Source organism: Rana temporaria, chromosome 10, assembly GCF_905171775.1.
Source record: "Rana temporaria chromosome 10, aRanTem1.1, whole genome shotgun sequence".
Lineage (NCBI taxonomy): Eukaryota > Metazoa > Chordata > Amphibia > Anura > Ranidae > Rana > Rana temporaria.
The window spans coordinates 68,698,223-68,716,033 of record NC_053498.1 but is presented as its reverse complement, the minus strand read 5'-3'; the positions used below and the strand labels follow the sequence as shown (position 1 = coordinate 68,716,033).

At 41.8% G+C, this 17,811-nt stretch overlaps 1 pseudogene; it reads left to right on the top strand.

The window, feature by feature from the left end:
- Positions 1–17,811, top strand: part of LOC120915837 — a 36,582-nt pseudogene that overhangs the window by 11,713 nt on the left and 7,058 nt on the right.

Genomic DNA, 17,811 nt, shown 5'->3' with positions numbered 1-17,811 from the left:
CGCCGCACACACTTAATTTTGTGGATCGCCCTATTTCCCTCATTTGCATCTTTGCCTATCAAAACAGCGGTGTGTCTAGCACATTTTGTGTGCGAAGAAGCGCCGGTGTAAATCTTTTAGGTAGGACGGAAAAACCTGGATTTCAGGCGCAAAGATACGCGCGGCGCTAATTTCAATTACGCCGCGCATCTCAAGTTAAGTCGGCGCATCTGCTTTGTGAATCTGGCCCACTGCAACTTTCCTCATTAGAGCACAGAAAGAGCACCGGATGATTAGAATGAACACAGACACTCACATTCTGGTACCATACTTCCAAGGACATACTGTAGTAGAACATGTAGCTTTTTTTAATAAAAACAGAGACAGGAAGGACTCTGCTACAATATTGCTAAAAAAACTTGTAACGTACATACAGTGGATCTAAAAAGTCTACACACCCTTGTAAAAATGTCAGGTTTCTGTAATGTAAAAAAAATTAGACACCTTTAATGCGACCTATAAACTGTACAAACTGAAATCCTTTAGGTGTTGGGAAGTAAAAATAAAATCTAAAATAATATGGTTGCATAAGTGTGCACACCCTTAAACAAATACTTTGTTGAAGCGCCTTTTGATTTTTATTACAGCACTCAGTCTTTTTGGGTATGAGTCTATCAGCATGGCACATCTTGACTTGGCCACTCTTCTTTGCAAAAACACTCAAAAACTGTCAGAATGCGAGGGCATCTCCTGTGTCCAGCCCTCGTCAGATCACCCCACACATTTTCAATTTAATTCGGGTCTGGGCTCTGGCCCTGGGCCATTGCAAACTCTAACTCTTCTGGTAAAGCCATTCATTTGGTGATTTGGATTGTATTGGGTCCATTGTCATGCTGAAAGATGATTTCCTCTTCATGTTCAGCTTTCTAGCAGAAGCCTGAAGGTTTTGTGCCAATATTGACTGGTATTTGGAACTGTTCATAATTCCCTCTAACTTGACTAAGGTCCCTGTTACGGCCCCATAGCCCCAAAGCATGATGCGGGCCATCACCATGCTTCACTGTGGGTGTTCTTTTGGTGATGTGCAGTGTTGGTTTTTGCGCCAAAGCATATCTTTTTGAATTATGGCCAAAAGTTCAACCTTGGTTTCATCAGACCATAACACATTTCCCATGTGCTTTTGAGAGATCTTCAGGTGTGTTTTTGCAAAATTTAGCCGGGCTTGGATGTTTTGCTTCAGCAGAAACATATAATGAATATGGGAGATTTTGTCACATGTATCACACAGCCAGTACTTGCCAAATATTCCTGCAGCTCCTTTAATTTTGCTGTCTGCCTCTTGGCAGCCTCCCAGACCAGTTTTCTTCTCATCTTTTCATCAATTTTGGAGGGATGTCCAGTCTTGGAGTTGAGTTGTACAGTTTATAGGTCACATTAAAGGTGGAAAATGTTCTGAAATTATTTATCTTTGGTGCATTTTTATATCACAGAAACCTAACATTTTAACAGGGCTGTGTAGACTTTTTATATCTACTGTAGACCATACAAGGGAATTTCTTTTCTTGGCATAAGTGGAGCTACTCTTTATATCAATGATCTTCGTATCAAGCCTTTATAGTGTTAGCAATGCAAATAACATTTTCAGAAGCAAATATCACAAAATCCTGAAAAGGCTTCCTTGAAGAAACCATGGAAATTGTGATTAATGAATTGTACAATCTGCAGGCTTGACCAATTTTCTAGCACATTATTCAGGATAATTAAAAGTTTGCAATCATTATTTTGTCTGGTTCACAAACAGATTTGCTTGTCGCTAGGGATGAGTTTTGAGTTAGAGTCAAACTCATGTTCGACTCGAACATTGCCTGTTCGCCTATTCGGCGAACATCGAACAATTTGGGGTGTTCGCAGCAAATTCGATAAGCCACGGAACACCCTGTTAAAGTCTATGGGAAAATCTAAAGTGCAAATTTTAAAGGCTAATATGCAAGTTATTGTCCTAAAAAGTATTTTAGGACCTGGGTCCTGCCCCAGGGGGACAAGTTTTTTCGGGAGCAGTGAATTTAATAATGCTTAAAGTGAAACATTAAAAGTAAAATATTCCTTTAAATTTTGTACCTGGGGGGTGTAAAGTAAACATGTGAAATAGCGCATGTTTCCCGTGCTTAGAACTGTCTCTGCACAAAGTGTAATTTCTGAAGGAAAAAAAGTTATTTAAAACCGGACTCGTGGCTATAATGAAATTGTCGGCTCCCGGCAATTCAGAGAGAATTCATTCATAAACAAAAAAAAGCGTGGGGTCCCCCCCAAATTCAATTACCAGGCCCTTCAGGTCTGGTATGGATATTAAGGGGAACCCCGCCGTCAATTAAAAAAAAAAAGACGTGGGGTTCCCCCCAAATATCCATTCCAGACCCTTCAGGTCTGGTGTGGATTTTAAGGGGAACTCCACCCCAACCACCCCAAATTAAAAAAAAAATGGCATGGAGTTCCCCCAAAAATCCACACCAGACCCCTTATCTGAGCACATAACCTGGCCGGTCGCAGAAAAGAGGGGGGACAGAGAGCGCCCCCCCTCTCCTGAACCGTACCAGGCCACATGCCCTCAACATGGGGAGGATTTCCCCATGTTGATGGGGACAAGGGCCTCATCTCCACAACCCTGGCCGGTGGTTGTGGGGGTCTGCGGGCGGGGGGCTTATCAGAATCTGGAAGACCCCTTTAACAAAGGGGACCCCCATATACTGCTCCCCCTATATGAATTGGTAATGGGGTACATTGTACCCCTACCATTTCACAAAGGAAGTGTAAATAGTTGTAAAAAAACACACACACCATGGAAAAAAGTCCTTTATTAACCAGTTCCCGACCCCCGCATGTACATATACGTCCACAATATGGCACGTACAGGCACATGGGCGTACACGTACGTCCTCGCCTATTAGCGGGTGGGGGGTCCGATCGGGACCCCCCCCGCTACATGCGGAGGTCGGGTCCGCTCGGGGAGCGATCCGGGACCACGGCGCGGCTATTTGTTTATAGCCGCTCCGTCGCGATCGCTCCCCGGAGCTGAAGAACGGAGAGAGCCGTGTGTAAACACGGCTTCCCCGTCCTTCACTATGGCGGCGCATCGATCGCGTCATTCCCTTTATAGGGAAGACACGATCGATGACGTCATTCCTACAGCCACACCCCCAAACAGTTGTAAACACATACTAGGTGCACCCCAACTCCTACAGCGCCACCTGTGGTTAACTCCCAAACTGCAACTGTCATTTTCACAATAAAGAATGCAATTTAAATGCATTTTTTGCTGTGAAAATGACAATGGTCCCAAAAATGTGTCAAAATTGTCCGAAGTGTCCGCCATAATGTCGCAGTCACGAAAAAAATTGCTGATCGCCGCCATTAGTAGTAAAAAATAATAAAAATAATAAAAATGCAATAAAACTATCCCCTATTTTTTGTAAACACTATAAATTTTGCGTCAAACCAATCGATAAACGCTTATTGCGATTTTTTTTACTAAAAATAAGGTAGAAGAATACGTATCGGCCTAAACTGAGGAAAAAAAAATGTTTTTATATATGTTTTTGGGGGATATTTTATTACAGCAAAAAGTAAAAAATATTGCTTTTTTTTCAAAATTGTCGCTCTATTTTTGTTTATAGCGCAAAAACTAAAAACCGCAGATGTGATCAAATACCACCAAAAGAAAGCTCTATTCGTGGGAAAAAAGGACGCCAATTTTGTTTGGGAGCCACGTCGCACGACCGCGCAATTGTCTGTTAAAGCGACGCAGTCCCGAACTGTAAAAACACCTTGGGTCTTTAGGCTGCATATTGGTCCGGGGCTTAATGTGGTTAAAAAATAAATCCAGCAGTGGTAATCCACTCGGTCCCCGGCTCCCCGCTCCAACGTTGATCGGGTATCTTACATCCAGCGGATGGGGATGACTCCTCTACTCGTGATCCAGCGATGAGAAAGACTGTCCGGGATCCAGATGCGCAGCAATCGCATGCCCCCTTCCTCCACCGCCGGAGAGCACCGGGCGTATGACGCTTCTGAGCTGTGACATTTCTTATATAGGTGAGGCGGGGCACCCGTCATGTGATCCCCATCCCCCGCTCTTATAGCATTACAGTACAGTATGTACTAAAAATAAACATACCCCTTTGTCTCCTAGTGGTCTGCCCAGTGTCCTGCATGCAGTTTTATATAATAAAAACTGTTCTTCTGCCTGAAAACTGTAGATTGTCCATAGCAACCAAAAAGTGTCCCTTTATGTCAAAAGTGGTTTTAGACCAGCTAGAAAACAGCGATAATAAATTAGAATCACTTGCAGAATTGCGTGATAGCAATTTGTGGGGAAATTCATCATCAAACAAAAAAAATAATGACAGCGACAATTCTGCAACTGAGCAAATTTCGGTGTTATTGATTTGATACATTATTGAATAATTTTTATTATAATTTACATTATTAATTATCATTTGTGTTTCAAACTTTATCATACCGGGATGTCCTACTAGACTCTTGTTTGGACAGATTTAAGTGAGTTTTTCCTAATAATTGCAGGCTTACAGTATAAAACGCCAAATTCCCATGAACAATTGTACCGCTTTTGGTACAAAATTCCAGACATAATCTGAATGAATGAATGACTTGTATAGCGCTATCAACATGCAAACTGAATCACCTCTGGGCGCTTTTTCCAGCCAGTGTCTGCTGGCAGGTGCGGTCATTTAACCCCCGTAGGATCTCGACACGCTTGGGACACACAGTCATACACACAGATATACATATATATACTGTGCCAATTTGGGCAAGATACAATTTACCTACCAGCATGTCATTGGAGTGTGGGAGGAAAACCGGAGTACCCAGAGGAAACCACGCAGGCACAGGGAGAACATGCAAACTCCAGGCAGATGGTGTCGTGGTCGGGATTCGAACCAGCGACCCTTTTGCTGCTAGGCAAATGTGCTACTCAGTACACCACTGTGCTGCTTGTGCTGCCAATCATACCGCCAGGGAGGTTAATAGTGCCGTTGTACGTCTTGTACGTCACCGCATTCTTGTCGTTCGAATTTCCGACAACATTTGTGTGACCATGTGTATGCAAGACAAGTTTGAGCCAACATCCGTCGGAAAAAAAATCCACGGTTTTGTTGTCGAAATTCTTCCGATCGTCGGTACGCGGCATAATATATATTACGCAGAACACTGTTATTGGTAATCTGGCTTTATTGTAACTGTCATGGTGGGATTTTTTTTTTGTTACATCAAAAGCATATTTATAAAAAAAAAAAAAGAAAGTCCAATACATCAAATAATAGGAGTATTTTTGAAATTAAAACAAAGTTACCATTTTTTTTCATATGTACACAGGTTGTGAGTGAAGCTGGCAGTGGAGCATTCAGCCAGTATTCCATATCCAAACTGTAATATTCTCTGGATTTGTGGATTCTATCACCATCATACAGAAACGGGCGTTGTCTCCTACAGCACAAACTTACACTATGATTTTTCTTGTCGCTATCCCGATGCAGTATCCTCTTGAACAATACTGAACTTTTAACGTAAGTATATTTAAAACATTTAACATCTGAATTTGCTTAAAGGTCCTTATAATGGTTTTGCTAAGAAGTCTTATTTAGATACTGTATTTATTGGCGTATAACACTCACTTTTTTACCCTGAAATAGAGGGTAAACTGTGCCTGCGTGTTAATACGCAGGGGGCTGTTGGAAAGTTTTTTTCCTGAAGCTTCCCCTCTTAAATTTAAGGGTGCGTGTTATACGCCTGTGCATGTTATACGCCGATAAACGGTAGATATTGAAAATATGGCAAAAAGTATGTGGACAACCCTGCAATTTATTGAGTTCAGGTGCTTTCAGTGAAAGGGTACTGTTATTGCTACAGCATATCAAATAAAGACATTTTTAGACAATTATGAGCCTCTAGGGCCATAGATATTTTTAACTTAACCCTTTCGTTACCAGGCCCTGTGCTCCATTTTGTTACACTCAGGTGGCCAGACCATTTTTGCAATTTTTCCTTTGCTTTTTTATTTTTCACTTCTAGCTTTCATAGTTTGCAAAAGACCCCCCAAACCATATATTTTCTGAAAGCACATGACCAGTAGAGTATAAAGAAGGTGCTACTGATTTCTAAGGTCCCACGATATTTGCGCAAATGTTTATCAAAAATGTTTGCTAACAATCAACTAAAATCTAGATTAGCAGATAAATGCACAGTAAATTTACAAAATTCCTACTTAATATAAAAGCTTAACCTGTATTGAGTTAATAAATAACAAATATTTGTAACTTTTAAATTGTGCCTTTTTTTGAAATGGTGAAAATTGAAACAGACGCAAAAGTGTAAAATACTCAAATTTCTCTAAAAAATCATTAAATTTTTCCTTTACAGAGGTCAAAATTGTGACCCCCCAAAACCATAAATTTCTGAATGTTCCCAAAACAATATATTCACAAAAAATACACTAAAACCCTTAGTAGCAGATGAGAACACAGCTAATTTTACAACATTCCTGCTAAATTCTAACTAAATATAAAAACTTAACCTGTATGGAGTTAATGCATAACAAAATTTGTAATTTTTACATTGCGGCCTTTTTGCAAAGTGGTTAAAAATCAAACGTACGTAAAAATTTAAATATTGCAAATTTCTAAAAAATCTAAAGGTTTTAATTTTTTCCCTTACAGTATTCAGAATTTGTGAAAGACCCCCCAACCCATATCATTTCTGAAATCATAGCACCAGTAGAATAAAAAGAAGGTGCTTACTGATTTTTAAGGCCCCACGATATTTGCGTAAATATTTACCAAAGCAATATTTTCGCTAAGAATACACTAAAATCATTATTAGCAGATACAAACACAACACATTTTACAAATTTCCTGCTAAATTATTACTAAATATAAAAGCTTAACCTGTATTGAGTTAATAAATAACACATATTTGTAAATTTTAAATTGTGCCTTTTTTAAAAATAGTGAATAGTGAAAAAACGCAAAAGTTTCTTAGAAAATCTGGAGGTTTTCCCTTTTCACTTACAGCTTTCAGAATTTAAAAAAGACCCCCAAACAATACATTTTCTAAAAGCACATGGCCAGTAGAATACAAATAAGGTGCTACTGATTTTTAAGGCAGCGCGATATTTGCACAAATGTTTATCAAAACAATATTTTCGCTAGAAATAGTGCACATATGCACAACATAACTTACAAAATTCCTGCTAAATTACTACTAAAGTATCGTTCACATGTAACATACTAAAGTGTACACCCATGGAGTGCCATATTTACCCGCACAGAGATGCACAGGTGCTCCATGCATCCCCGTACAGGAAGTCCCATTTATTTAAATTTGGATGCAAAGGCTGTACAGGCATAGTTGCTGCTTCCAATCTGACATCCATGTGGGTGTGGGTACATGACCCCGAACACAGGCAGTATGCACTCAAGGACATGCATGCGGACCTACATGGATGTAAAATTGGGAGCAACGGCTCTGTTCATGCAGTTGCTGCATCCCAAATGACATCAATGGGACGGCCTGCACAGAGATGCCTGGAACACCTGTGCATCCCTGTAAAGATACGCTGTGTATACTCTGTGTGAACAAGGCCCCTTTCACACAAGCAGAATTATCAGGTCTGCCTTTCCATTTTTCAGGTGTGCCCAATCAGACCACCTCTTGTTCTCTATGGGGAGGCTGATGTAAATGGCCATGTGTTCATTTACAGCCGCCTGCATCCGATCTGCTAAAAAAAGACAGATGGGGATCCCATTCCCTATCCATCTAGCAGATCAAATCGGGTTGGTATTGGATGGAAATTGACAAGCGGTCCATTTCAATCTGACCACCCCATAGAGAACAGCGGCTGTGTCCCTGTCCACTCTGCATCAGCGGAGCAGACACAGACCTGTCTTCCGCCTGCTCAGCAGGGATCAGCAGACAAATCCCCTGTTGAGCAGGCAGATCTGCTAGACAGAGTCCGCTCCATGTGAAAGGAGTCTTACCAGGAGTGGCCGGTCCATTAGGGAAGTCGGGTGATGGCCTTTTTTTAAGCTACATTTTTAGAACCTGAGGCTCTAATTAGCTTGAAAAAGGTTGGGCTTGGGGCGCAGAGCATCATGCCCCGAACCCACCCACTTGTGACAATAGTGAATTAATGTTCTCTATTGTCTTCCGTCTTCTCCTCCCAGTCAATCAGGACAGAAAGCAGACTGGGTTAGCCAGGAGGAAAAGCCATGGAGGGGTGAGTGCAGGGGGGTCACTGTGGAGAGGCTGAGTGCGGGTGGATCTGGGGGGGGGGGTTGCCGTTCCCCAAAAAAGTCACTGGGTCATGTTTTTTTTTAACTTTTTTTTACAGTTATTTTTGTTTGGGGGGGGGGTCTTTTATGAGATATCAGGGGTCTAAACAGACCCCCATATCTCTTTTTTTGGAGATAGAGAAAGGGACTGAAGATAGTCCTTCTCTGTAGCATTTTACTTGAATGAATCTGAGGTTCCTAATTCATTCATAAAATGACAGTCTGATACATAGTAACACTTGCAGTTAAACTATATATCAGCTGTCAGTGGGACATATAGGATCGATCTGTAGTGATCGCTGCCTGCACCCACTACTACAGGGGGCGGGGGGATTGGTAAATGCATGTTTCAAATGTCAGGGTTATATGGAATGGCATTGGTCAGTATTGTCCTACAGATACAAGATTTGAATCTAATGGTCCAATTTGCAAACTGTAGATAAATAATGGTAGCACTGGGTTTAGTATGATTACTAATAATTGGCTGCTCTTGAGCAGCCTGCCCTGATTAAATTTACAAAGAAATACATTATTTTTTTAAATAGCTTTGATTTGTTGGCACTTATAGTGAAGATTAATTTTCTGACAAATTTTTATTGTTATATGCATCTTTTTTTAGGACATTTCCCCTCACTCTAGGTCCATGTAACACCAGGGCTAAAGATAAGAGAAATTAATGTCTATGGGACAGAAAGATGTAGATAGCAAATGTAACCTGGCAGAGGTTCTAACATTTCCCCACAAATGTTTTTTTATATCTGTTTTGCTCCCTCATTGGAGAGATTTTCCATTATCCCCAGTCCTTGTGACATTAGGACAGGAAGAGAGGAAAATCTTCTCTGCGGGAGAAAGAGAATCTAACAGAACTCTCAGGCCGCGTACACATGGTCCATCCGATGAGAATGGTCCGACGGACTGTTTTCATCGGTTCACCGCTGAAGCAGACCGATGGTCTGATGTGCGTACACACCATCAGTTCAAAAACCGATCGGGTCAGAACGCGGTGACGTAAAACACACGACGTGCTGAAAAAAACAAAGTTCAATGCTTCCAAGCATGTGTCGACTTGATTCTGAGCATGCGCGGGTTTTGAACCGATGCTTTTGTGTACTAAGCATCGGTTTTGACCGATGGTCAGCCGTCCATCGGTTCGATTTTAAAGCAAGTTCTCAAATTTTTGTCCGAAGGACAACAGACCGATGGGCCGTACACACGGTCGGTTTGGACCGATGAAACTAGACTTCAGGCCAGTTTCATCGGTTTGGACCGACCGTGTGTACGCAGCCTTAGTGGTATTATTAGCTCATCCTCATAGCAAAAAATCCTGCCTGGAGTTGGAACTTAATATTTCAGTATTTTGTCTTCTGGGGCACATTTGATATATTATTTCTCTCTTTTCCATAGGTCATTTGGAGAGGTAGCCGTTAACAGCAACAATGGTAGCTTTATCAGTACCTTGCGAATGGAGATTTTCACTGTAAGTTTGCATGGGAAACCCTCAAATGTCTTTATATTGTAAATAATAATAATTACCAGTTTTTAGGTGTGACTGCTGCATTGGTGTTAGTTTCTCAGATGAAGAATATTTTTAGCAAGTACAGAAAATCCCTGAAAAACTTGCCAGATACTGTGAATCAAAAAGAAAGCACAAACATCCTTGTCTTTCGTTTGTAAATAATTTTTTCCATAAATTCACCTCGCAATGTTGACAAACAAATGGCTCCCTCTATAGATACAGGGGAGGAATTAGTGTAGACTAGGCAGAGGGAAACAGTTACTCAAAAAGCAGTAATTGATGGTCGAATTTTAGAGGCAAGACGGGAATATCAAAAATATAATTTTTTATTACAAAAATAGAGACTAGACAAGAACAAATATATAAAAAAAACATATAGGATATATAGTATAGGCAATATCCTCTGTGCATCGTCTACGCGTTTTGCCGTTGGGCTTTCTCAGGACGAGCAGAAGAGATTTGACAATATAAAGATATATTTCATTTTCTCAAAATATTCCATATTGTTGTATATGGATGTATCAAAAAGAGTGGTAAAAAGAGAGAAGTTCCAGGTGTAGCAGAGGGGTATCCGTAACTCCGATAAAAGATTAGGCATGTGCATTAGTTTTCGTTCGAATGCATTTTTGTCCGAATTTCAGGTATTTTCGTTATCGTTTTAACAAACGATAATGAAAGCACAGAAAGCGAAAACCGAAAGATCCGACATAAACAAATGCTTTATTTTTGTTTTTGTTGCGGTCAAATGTGCCTAACCTTAACACTATTAGTCCAATATTATTCTACATAAAGAGAAAAGATTTGACATTGAGAGAAAAGATTCGACATAGAGAGACATGAAGATTCGATCGAAGTAGCTAAAAACATACGATCGCAGCAAACGGACATTTATGGTGAAATGCTCTGCCCATAGGCTATAGAAGAATTCTAATGTTGGTTGACTTGACTAGTAATAGTAATTAATAAATATAATTTTTATTAGTCATACAACATTAGAATTCTTCTATAGCTTGTAGGCAGAACATTCGACCGGAAATGTACGATTGCGGCATCGTACAGTTTCGTTGCTCCGTCAAATCTTTTTTTTTTTTCTAAAGATTCCGTCGAATCTTCTTAGAACATTTGACAGACACCATAAGCCTTCAATGACAGATTCAACCTTAATTCATTTGGCTTTTCGGACTTAAAGTGAAACAATAATAGTAAAATATTCCTTTACATTTTATACCTGGGGGGGGGGGGGGGTATACTATGCCTGTGAAGTAGCGCTTGTTTCCTGTGATTAGAATTGTTGCTGCACAAAGTTATATCAGAGGGGGGCGGGGTCACCCGCACGTCACTGGGAAAGCCTGGGTTTTCCTTGCGTCAGAGGGGACAGGGTCACGTGCGGGTGGCCCCGCCCTCACCTACATAAGAGCTGTCACTGGCTGAAGCTGCGTCATTCCAGGTGATTTGCTGCGCTGTGGACATCTCATCGCTTGGATCCTGGACCTGGATGAAGAGGAGATCTTCTCATTGCTGGATCCCGGAGAGAAGATCACCATCGTAGGATACCGACAGCATTGGAGCAGAGACCGAGAGTGGATTACCACTGCTGGAATCTTTTTTTTTTTAATAAAGGACTTTCCCAATGGTGTCTGTGTTTTTTTTTACAATTGTTACACTTTATTTGTAAAATGGTAGGGGTACAATGTAACCCCCTTACCAATTCACATATGGGGGGGCCGGGATCTGGGGCCCCCCTTGTTAAAGGGGTCTTCCAGATTCCGATAAGCCCCCTGCCCACAGACCCCCCACAACCACCGGGCAGGGTTGTGGGGATGAGGCCCTTGTCCCCATCAACATGGGGATATGGTACTTTCAAGGGTCACAGACCCCTAAAGCATCCTCCCAATGTTGAGGGCATGTGGCCTGCGGCCTGCAGGTTGCGTGCTCGGATAAAGGGTCTGGTATGGATTTTTGGGGGGAACTCCACGCCATTTTAAAAAAAAAAATTTGGGGTGGAGTTCCCCTTAAAATCCATACCAGACCTGAAGGGTCAGGAATGGATATTTTAGGGGAACCCCATGTCATTTTTTTTATTTGACACGGGGTTCCTCTTAATATCCATACCAGATCTAAAGGCCTGGTAATTGAATTTGGGGGGACCCCCATGCATTTTTTTTCTCTGTATTGCCGGGAGCCGACAATTCATTAAAGCCGCGTTTTAAATTACTTTTTTTCCTTCAGAAATTACACTTTGTGCAGGGACAGTTCTAAGCACAGGAAACAAGCGCTACTTCACAGGCATACTATTCACCCCCCCCCCCCTCAGGTACGAATTTTAAAGGAATATTTCACTTTTATTTTTTCACTTTAACCTCCCTGGCGGTATGATTCTTTCTGAAAAAACATGCTGAAAGCGGTACAATTATTTGCAAGGAAATTTGGTGTTTTATACTGTAGGCCTGTGATTTTTAGGAATAACTCACTTAAATCTGACCAAACAAGAATCTAATAGGCATCCCGGGTATGACATTTTTTTAAAAACAAAATTTTAAATTATGATATAATAAATAATTATAAATAATTATAGCAAGTAATATATAATTAAAATAAAAATTATTCAATAATGTAATAAACTCAAAATCACTGAAATTTGCTCAGTTGCAGAATTGTCGCTGTCATTATTTTTTTTTTTTATGACGAATTTCCCCGCAAATCGCTATCGCACAATTCTGCAAGTGATTATAATTTATTATCGCTGTTTTCTAGCTGATCTAAAACCATTTTTGACATAAAAGACACTTTTGGTTGCTAATGGACAATCTACAGTTTTCAGGCAGAAAGAAAGGTTTTTTATTATATAAATGACATGTAGGACACTGGGCAGACCACTAGGGACAAGGGGGGTGTTTTTTTTTTACATACAGTACTGTAATCTATAAGATTACAGTATACTGTATGTATAGTGTTTGTTTACTTTTTTGAATTTGGCGCCGATCTCCGCTCCCGTGCGTCGTAACGTCGCAGGGAACAGAGATCGGCGGCACAGGAGGACGCTGTGTGAATCGAGCGAGGTCCCGCTCGCTCACACTGCGGTGACATCGCTGGATCCAGGAGAAGGTAAGCCAGCGCACGCTGCAGGCTCTGCATATCTACCCCGAGCGTGACTCGGGAATACCGATTTTGGTAGAAAAAATCAACCCCGAGTCACGCTCGGGGATACCGCCAGGGGGGTTAAACATTATTAAATCACTGCTTCCGAAAAAACGTCAGTTTTAAAAAAAAAAAATTGCATTGATACATGTCCCCTGGGGCAGGACCCAGGTCCTCAAACACTTTTTGTGACAATAACTTGCACAAAGCCTTTAAAATTAGCACTTTAGATTTCTCCCATAGACTTTTACAGGGTGTTCCGCGGCTTTTCGAATTTGCCGCGAACACCCCAAATTGTTCGGCGAACGGGCGAACAGGCAATGTTCGAGTCGAACATGAGTTCGTCTCGAACTTGAAGCTCATCCTAGTGTAGACATGAATGAACAGGCAATGTGTTATTTACAGGATTACCAAGTGAAAATACAGGGAAAAAGATCCTGAAAAGGGCTGCTAGATAATTATTTGTTCTGGTGACAACTGTTTTACCACTTAACGCCAACCGCACGCCTATTTACGTCCACAGAATGGCACGTACAGGCAGATGGGCGTATATACGTCCCTGCCTTCTAGAGGGTGGGGGGTCCGATCTGGACCCCCTCCGCTGCGTGCGGCCGGCGGCTTACCTCGGGAGCGATCCGGGACGACGGCGCGGCTATTCGTTTATAGCCGCTCCGTCGCGATCGCTCCCCGGAGCTGAAGAACGGCATTTTTTGCTGTGAAAATGACAATGGTCCCAAAAATGTGTCAAAATTGTCCGAAGTGTCCGCCGTAATGTCACAGTCACGAAAAAATCGCTGATTGCGCCAAATGTAGTAAAAAAATTTTTTTTATAAAAATGCAATAAAACTATCCCCTATTTTGTAAACGCTCTACATTTGCGAAAACCAATTGATAAACACTTATTGCGATTTTTTTTACCAAAATAGGTAGAAGAATACGTATCAGCCTAAACTGAGGAAAAAAAAAATTATATATGTTTTTGGGGGATATTTATTATAGCAAAAAGTAAAAAATATTGAATTTTTTTCAAAATTGTCGCTCTATTTTTGTTTATAGCGCAAAATAAAAAACGCAGAGGTGATCAAATACCACCAAAAGAAAGCTCTATTTGTGGGGAAAAAGGACGCCAATTTTGTTTGGGAGCCACGTCGCACGACCGCGCAATTGTCTGTTAAAGCGACGCAGTGCCGAATCGCAAAACCTGGCCTGGGGCATTTAGCTCCTAAAGGTCCGGAGCTTAAGTGGTTAAGAAGGGTTTTATCTCACTTTGGAAGATTTCCTTTCACTTCCTATGAAGTGAAGGATTTTACCCTATCCCTACTCTTTCCGAAATTAAAAAAGGATTAATTCTTTTTTTTTTTTAATTACTTTTAACCCCCACAAAACCTATTAAGCCCGCCCATATACTCCAGTGAAGCAAAATGTTGTGTCCAATCATATTGGCAATAAATCAAATACTAATTTATTTGTCTATCTCTATGCCAGATGTTTAAATAAAAGCAAAATATAGTAACTTTTTGTGTTTGCCTGACTGTTATTATTCATCTGATTAATTGTCAATTATTGTAGCTATAAAGTGTTGCAATAATTTCTTACCTGTTTTGAATAGGATCAAAACTTTTCTACTGCAGTTGCATCAAACCAGCCAGTTTTTGGCCTCAAACAAACAATATATGTACAAGTAAGCAGTAATACCACAGCAACAAGGTATGTGAACTTTTTGGATAAGAAGTAGTAATTGTAAAAAACATATGTAAAACAGATTAGTGATTTGCCAGATAGCATTTCTTTTAAATAAATAAATAAAGACATTAATCCTGCCATCTCTACTGTACACTGGTATCAATTTTGTATGTAGCTAAGGTGGGTTTACCCAAATGGCTCTTGACAGCTATAGTACAAAACTATCATTGTTAATTACCAGAGTTAAGAAAATCAGTTTTACAAATAGGTACTGTATATCAAATAAATCTCCCTGATTTATCCCTGATTTTAGATGATTTGCTGCTAGTTTCTTGCTCCATCAATTGTCTTCTTTTAACAAGGCACAAATACAATGTAGGAATGCACCCCCCTCTAGCATGCTATCATCCATCATTGTCCTAACATCTCTAAACTGATTATCAGTTCTGTGGGTACGTCTTCACCATTCCTTTCTACACTACTTAATTTAATAAATTTATATTTTTATACTGCTTTTAAAATTAACGTTTGCCATTGCGTAAAAAAGATTCAGTGACTCAGACCATTCACCAATCAATACAAGCGCAAACTGAAAAATGTAACTTTTAGTAATGCAGGGCTTGTAAATTAGCCATTAATTAGGTGATTATGCATCATTACTGCTAGGTAAAACGGTGCCCATCAATTGCAGCCTCACTGTGCCCTTTATGAGGGGTTCCCACCATTCCTGTACTGCGTTTCTGAGTTTGTACACATGCTGTTGCTCATTATGAGGGGTTCCCACCATCCCTGTGCCAAATTCCCGGGTCTGTCCACCTACTGTGCCCATTATGATGGGTTCCCATTATCACTGTGCTGAGTTCCTGGGTCTGTACACCTGCTTTGCCCATTTATAAGGGGGTTCCCATCATCCCTGTGCTGATTTCCTGGGTCTGTATACCTGCTGTGCTCATTTGAGGGGGTTCCATCATCCCTGTGCTGAGTTCCCGGGTCTGTACACCTGCTGTGCCCATTATGAGGGGTTCCCACCATCCCTGTGGCCAAGTTCCCGGGTCTGTAACCTGATGTGCCCATTATGGGGGTTCCCACCATCCCTGTAATGAGTTCCTGGGTTTGTAAGCTGATGTGTCTATTATGAGGGGTCCCACCGTCCCTTTTCTGAGTTTCTGGGTCTGTACACCTGCTGTGCCCATTGTGAGGGGTTTCCACTATCCCTGTGCTGAGTTCCTGGGTCTGTACCCCCGATGTGGCCATTATGAGGGGTTCCATGATGAGTTCTTCTTTACATGTTGGTCTCAGATCTGGGCGTTCCTCTCTAGGGGTCCAATACTGACTGACACCCTCTCCATCCCACATTACTTTTTATCTCTTCCAAATTGTTTAGCAGATCAGTACATTCTCTGCACTCATTTAAGGTGGCCATAGAATAGATGATTCCTTTTTAATGTCATTCCTACGATCACCTTAAATGATTGCAGAGAATGTACTGATCTGCTAAACAATTTGGAAGAGATAAAAAGTAATCTGGAAAGGAAAGGGTGTCAGTCAGTGATTGGAATGGCCAGATCTGGGATGTGAACAGTGAAGATCTATGCAAATGGGATATGAAGGGGGAGAGGGATCTGTTTGATAGGGAAGTTGTACAGACGTGCATTACAAAGAGAGAGGGGAAGTAAAGTTGGAGATTAAAAATGCTGCTGTAGAGTCACTCAGTACACAGTGATAATAGCCCCTTCTTCCCCCTCCCCCCTCCAGTTCTGGCATGTAGTGTACCTGGAGATTTCTGTGTGCACTGCTGGATGCTGAGTCTAGGTCACATGGAGATGAATGGACAGCTGCCTCTGCCTCTGCAAGAACCTATTGCTCCCTGTCTGCACTGTCTGCACTGAGCCGTTCTTCTTCTGCTCGTGATTTCCCTATCACTTGCTGAAGGAGACAGGCAGCCTGTGAGCCAATGACACCGCAGGTCCAATAAAAGCCCCACCCTACGGACCCAATCAATTACAAGCACTGGAAACCTAATGCTAGAGGTGGAGTGTTTGGGGCGCAGAGCTTATAGCCCTGAGCACACTCTAAACTACTCCCAATAGAGCTTCTTAGCCCTAAATCACGTGTTTACAACGGGTCATGCTTCCAATAGCACCCCTGTGTCTGGCGCCCTTAACACACTCACTTTAAAAAATATATTTTTTTTTCATTTTTTTAAATAAGTAGCTCTGCACCCCCTATTGACGGGCCACCACTGATCAGCGTATGGCCAGCTTTAGTCTTTTTTAGACAGAAAATGTTTTCAAACAACTAACAGCTAAACAACTAAATTTCCTTCCTGGGACCTTCCATTGTGGTGTTCCAATGGCCACAAATTTTCGAAAGGCCTCCGAGTCCACCAGTTTATATGGCAGTAGTTGGCGTGCTATCAGTTCCGACAAGCCAGCTATCAACCGTTGGGCAAGAGGGTTATTCGGCGTCAGCATTTTTTTACGATCGAACATTTGGGTCACCGAAGCCTGCCTTTTTGCAGAAAAACGTGAGGAAGGCATGATGGAAGGTGGAGTGAAGGACAATTGTGAGCATAGAGGGGAAGGAGAAGGAGAAGAGGCTGGACGGTGAGAGCCTGGAGTGTGGCTTTGTGGGTTCTGATGGCGTTGCTCCCACTGGGCTCGGTGATGGGAGGCCGGGTGCCTTCTTAAGGCGGTCGTCCCTAGGTGAGTGTTGGGCTTACCGCGACTTATGCGTTGACTTCAAAGGCTGCAGATGGCAACGCTATTGTCTGCAGCGGACACGTTAAAAAAAGCCCACACTGCGGAGCCATGGGCCGGTGTCCTGGGAGTGCCAGATGTGACCGTACATGGTTGATGGCACGCTCCTGATACATTAGGAGTCTTGTCTGTCCCTCCTGTGCAATGTAAGTTTCTCCTCCCTATCTGCTTGTCCATCTCTCCCTCTGAACTCCCCTCCTTATCCTCTCTTGTGGGCACCCACGTGACGTCTGTAGACACGTCATTATCGACGTCGCCTTCCCCATCACTAACAGTAGAGATCTCGGAGTAGGCAGCAACAGCGGGCACCAACCTCCTTGTCGTCATACAGCTGATAGCTGGCTGTTGCTACCTCCTCTTCCTGATCCAATGCCAAGAATGGATGCGCATC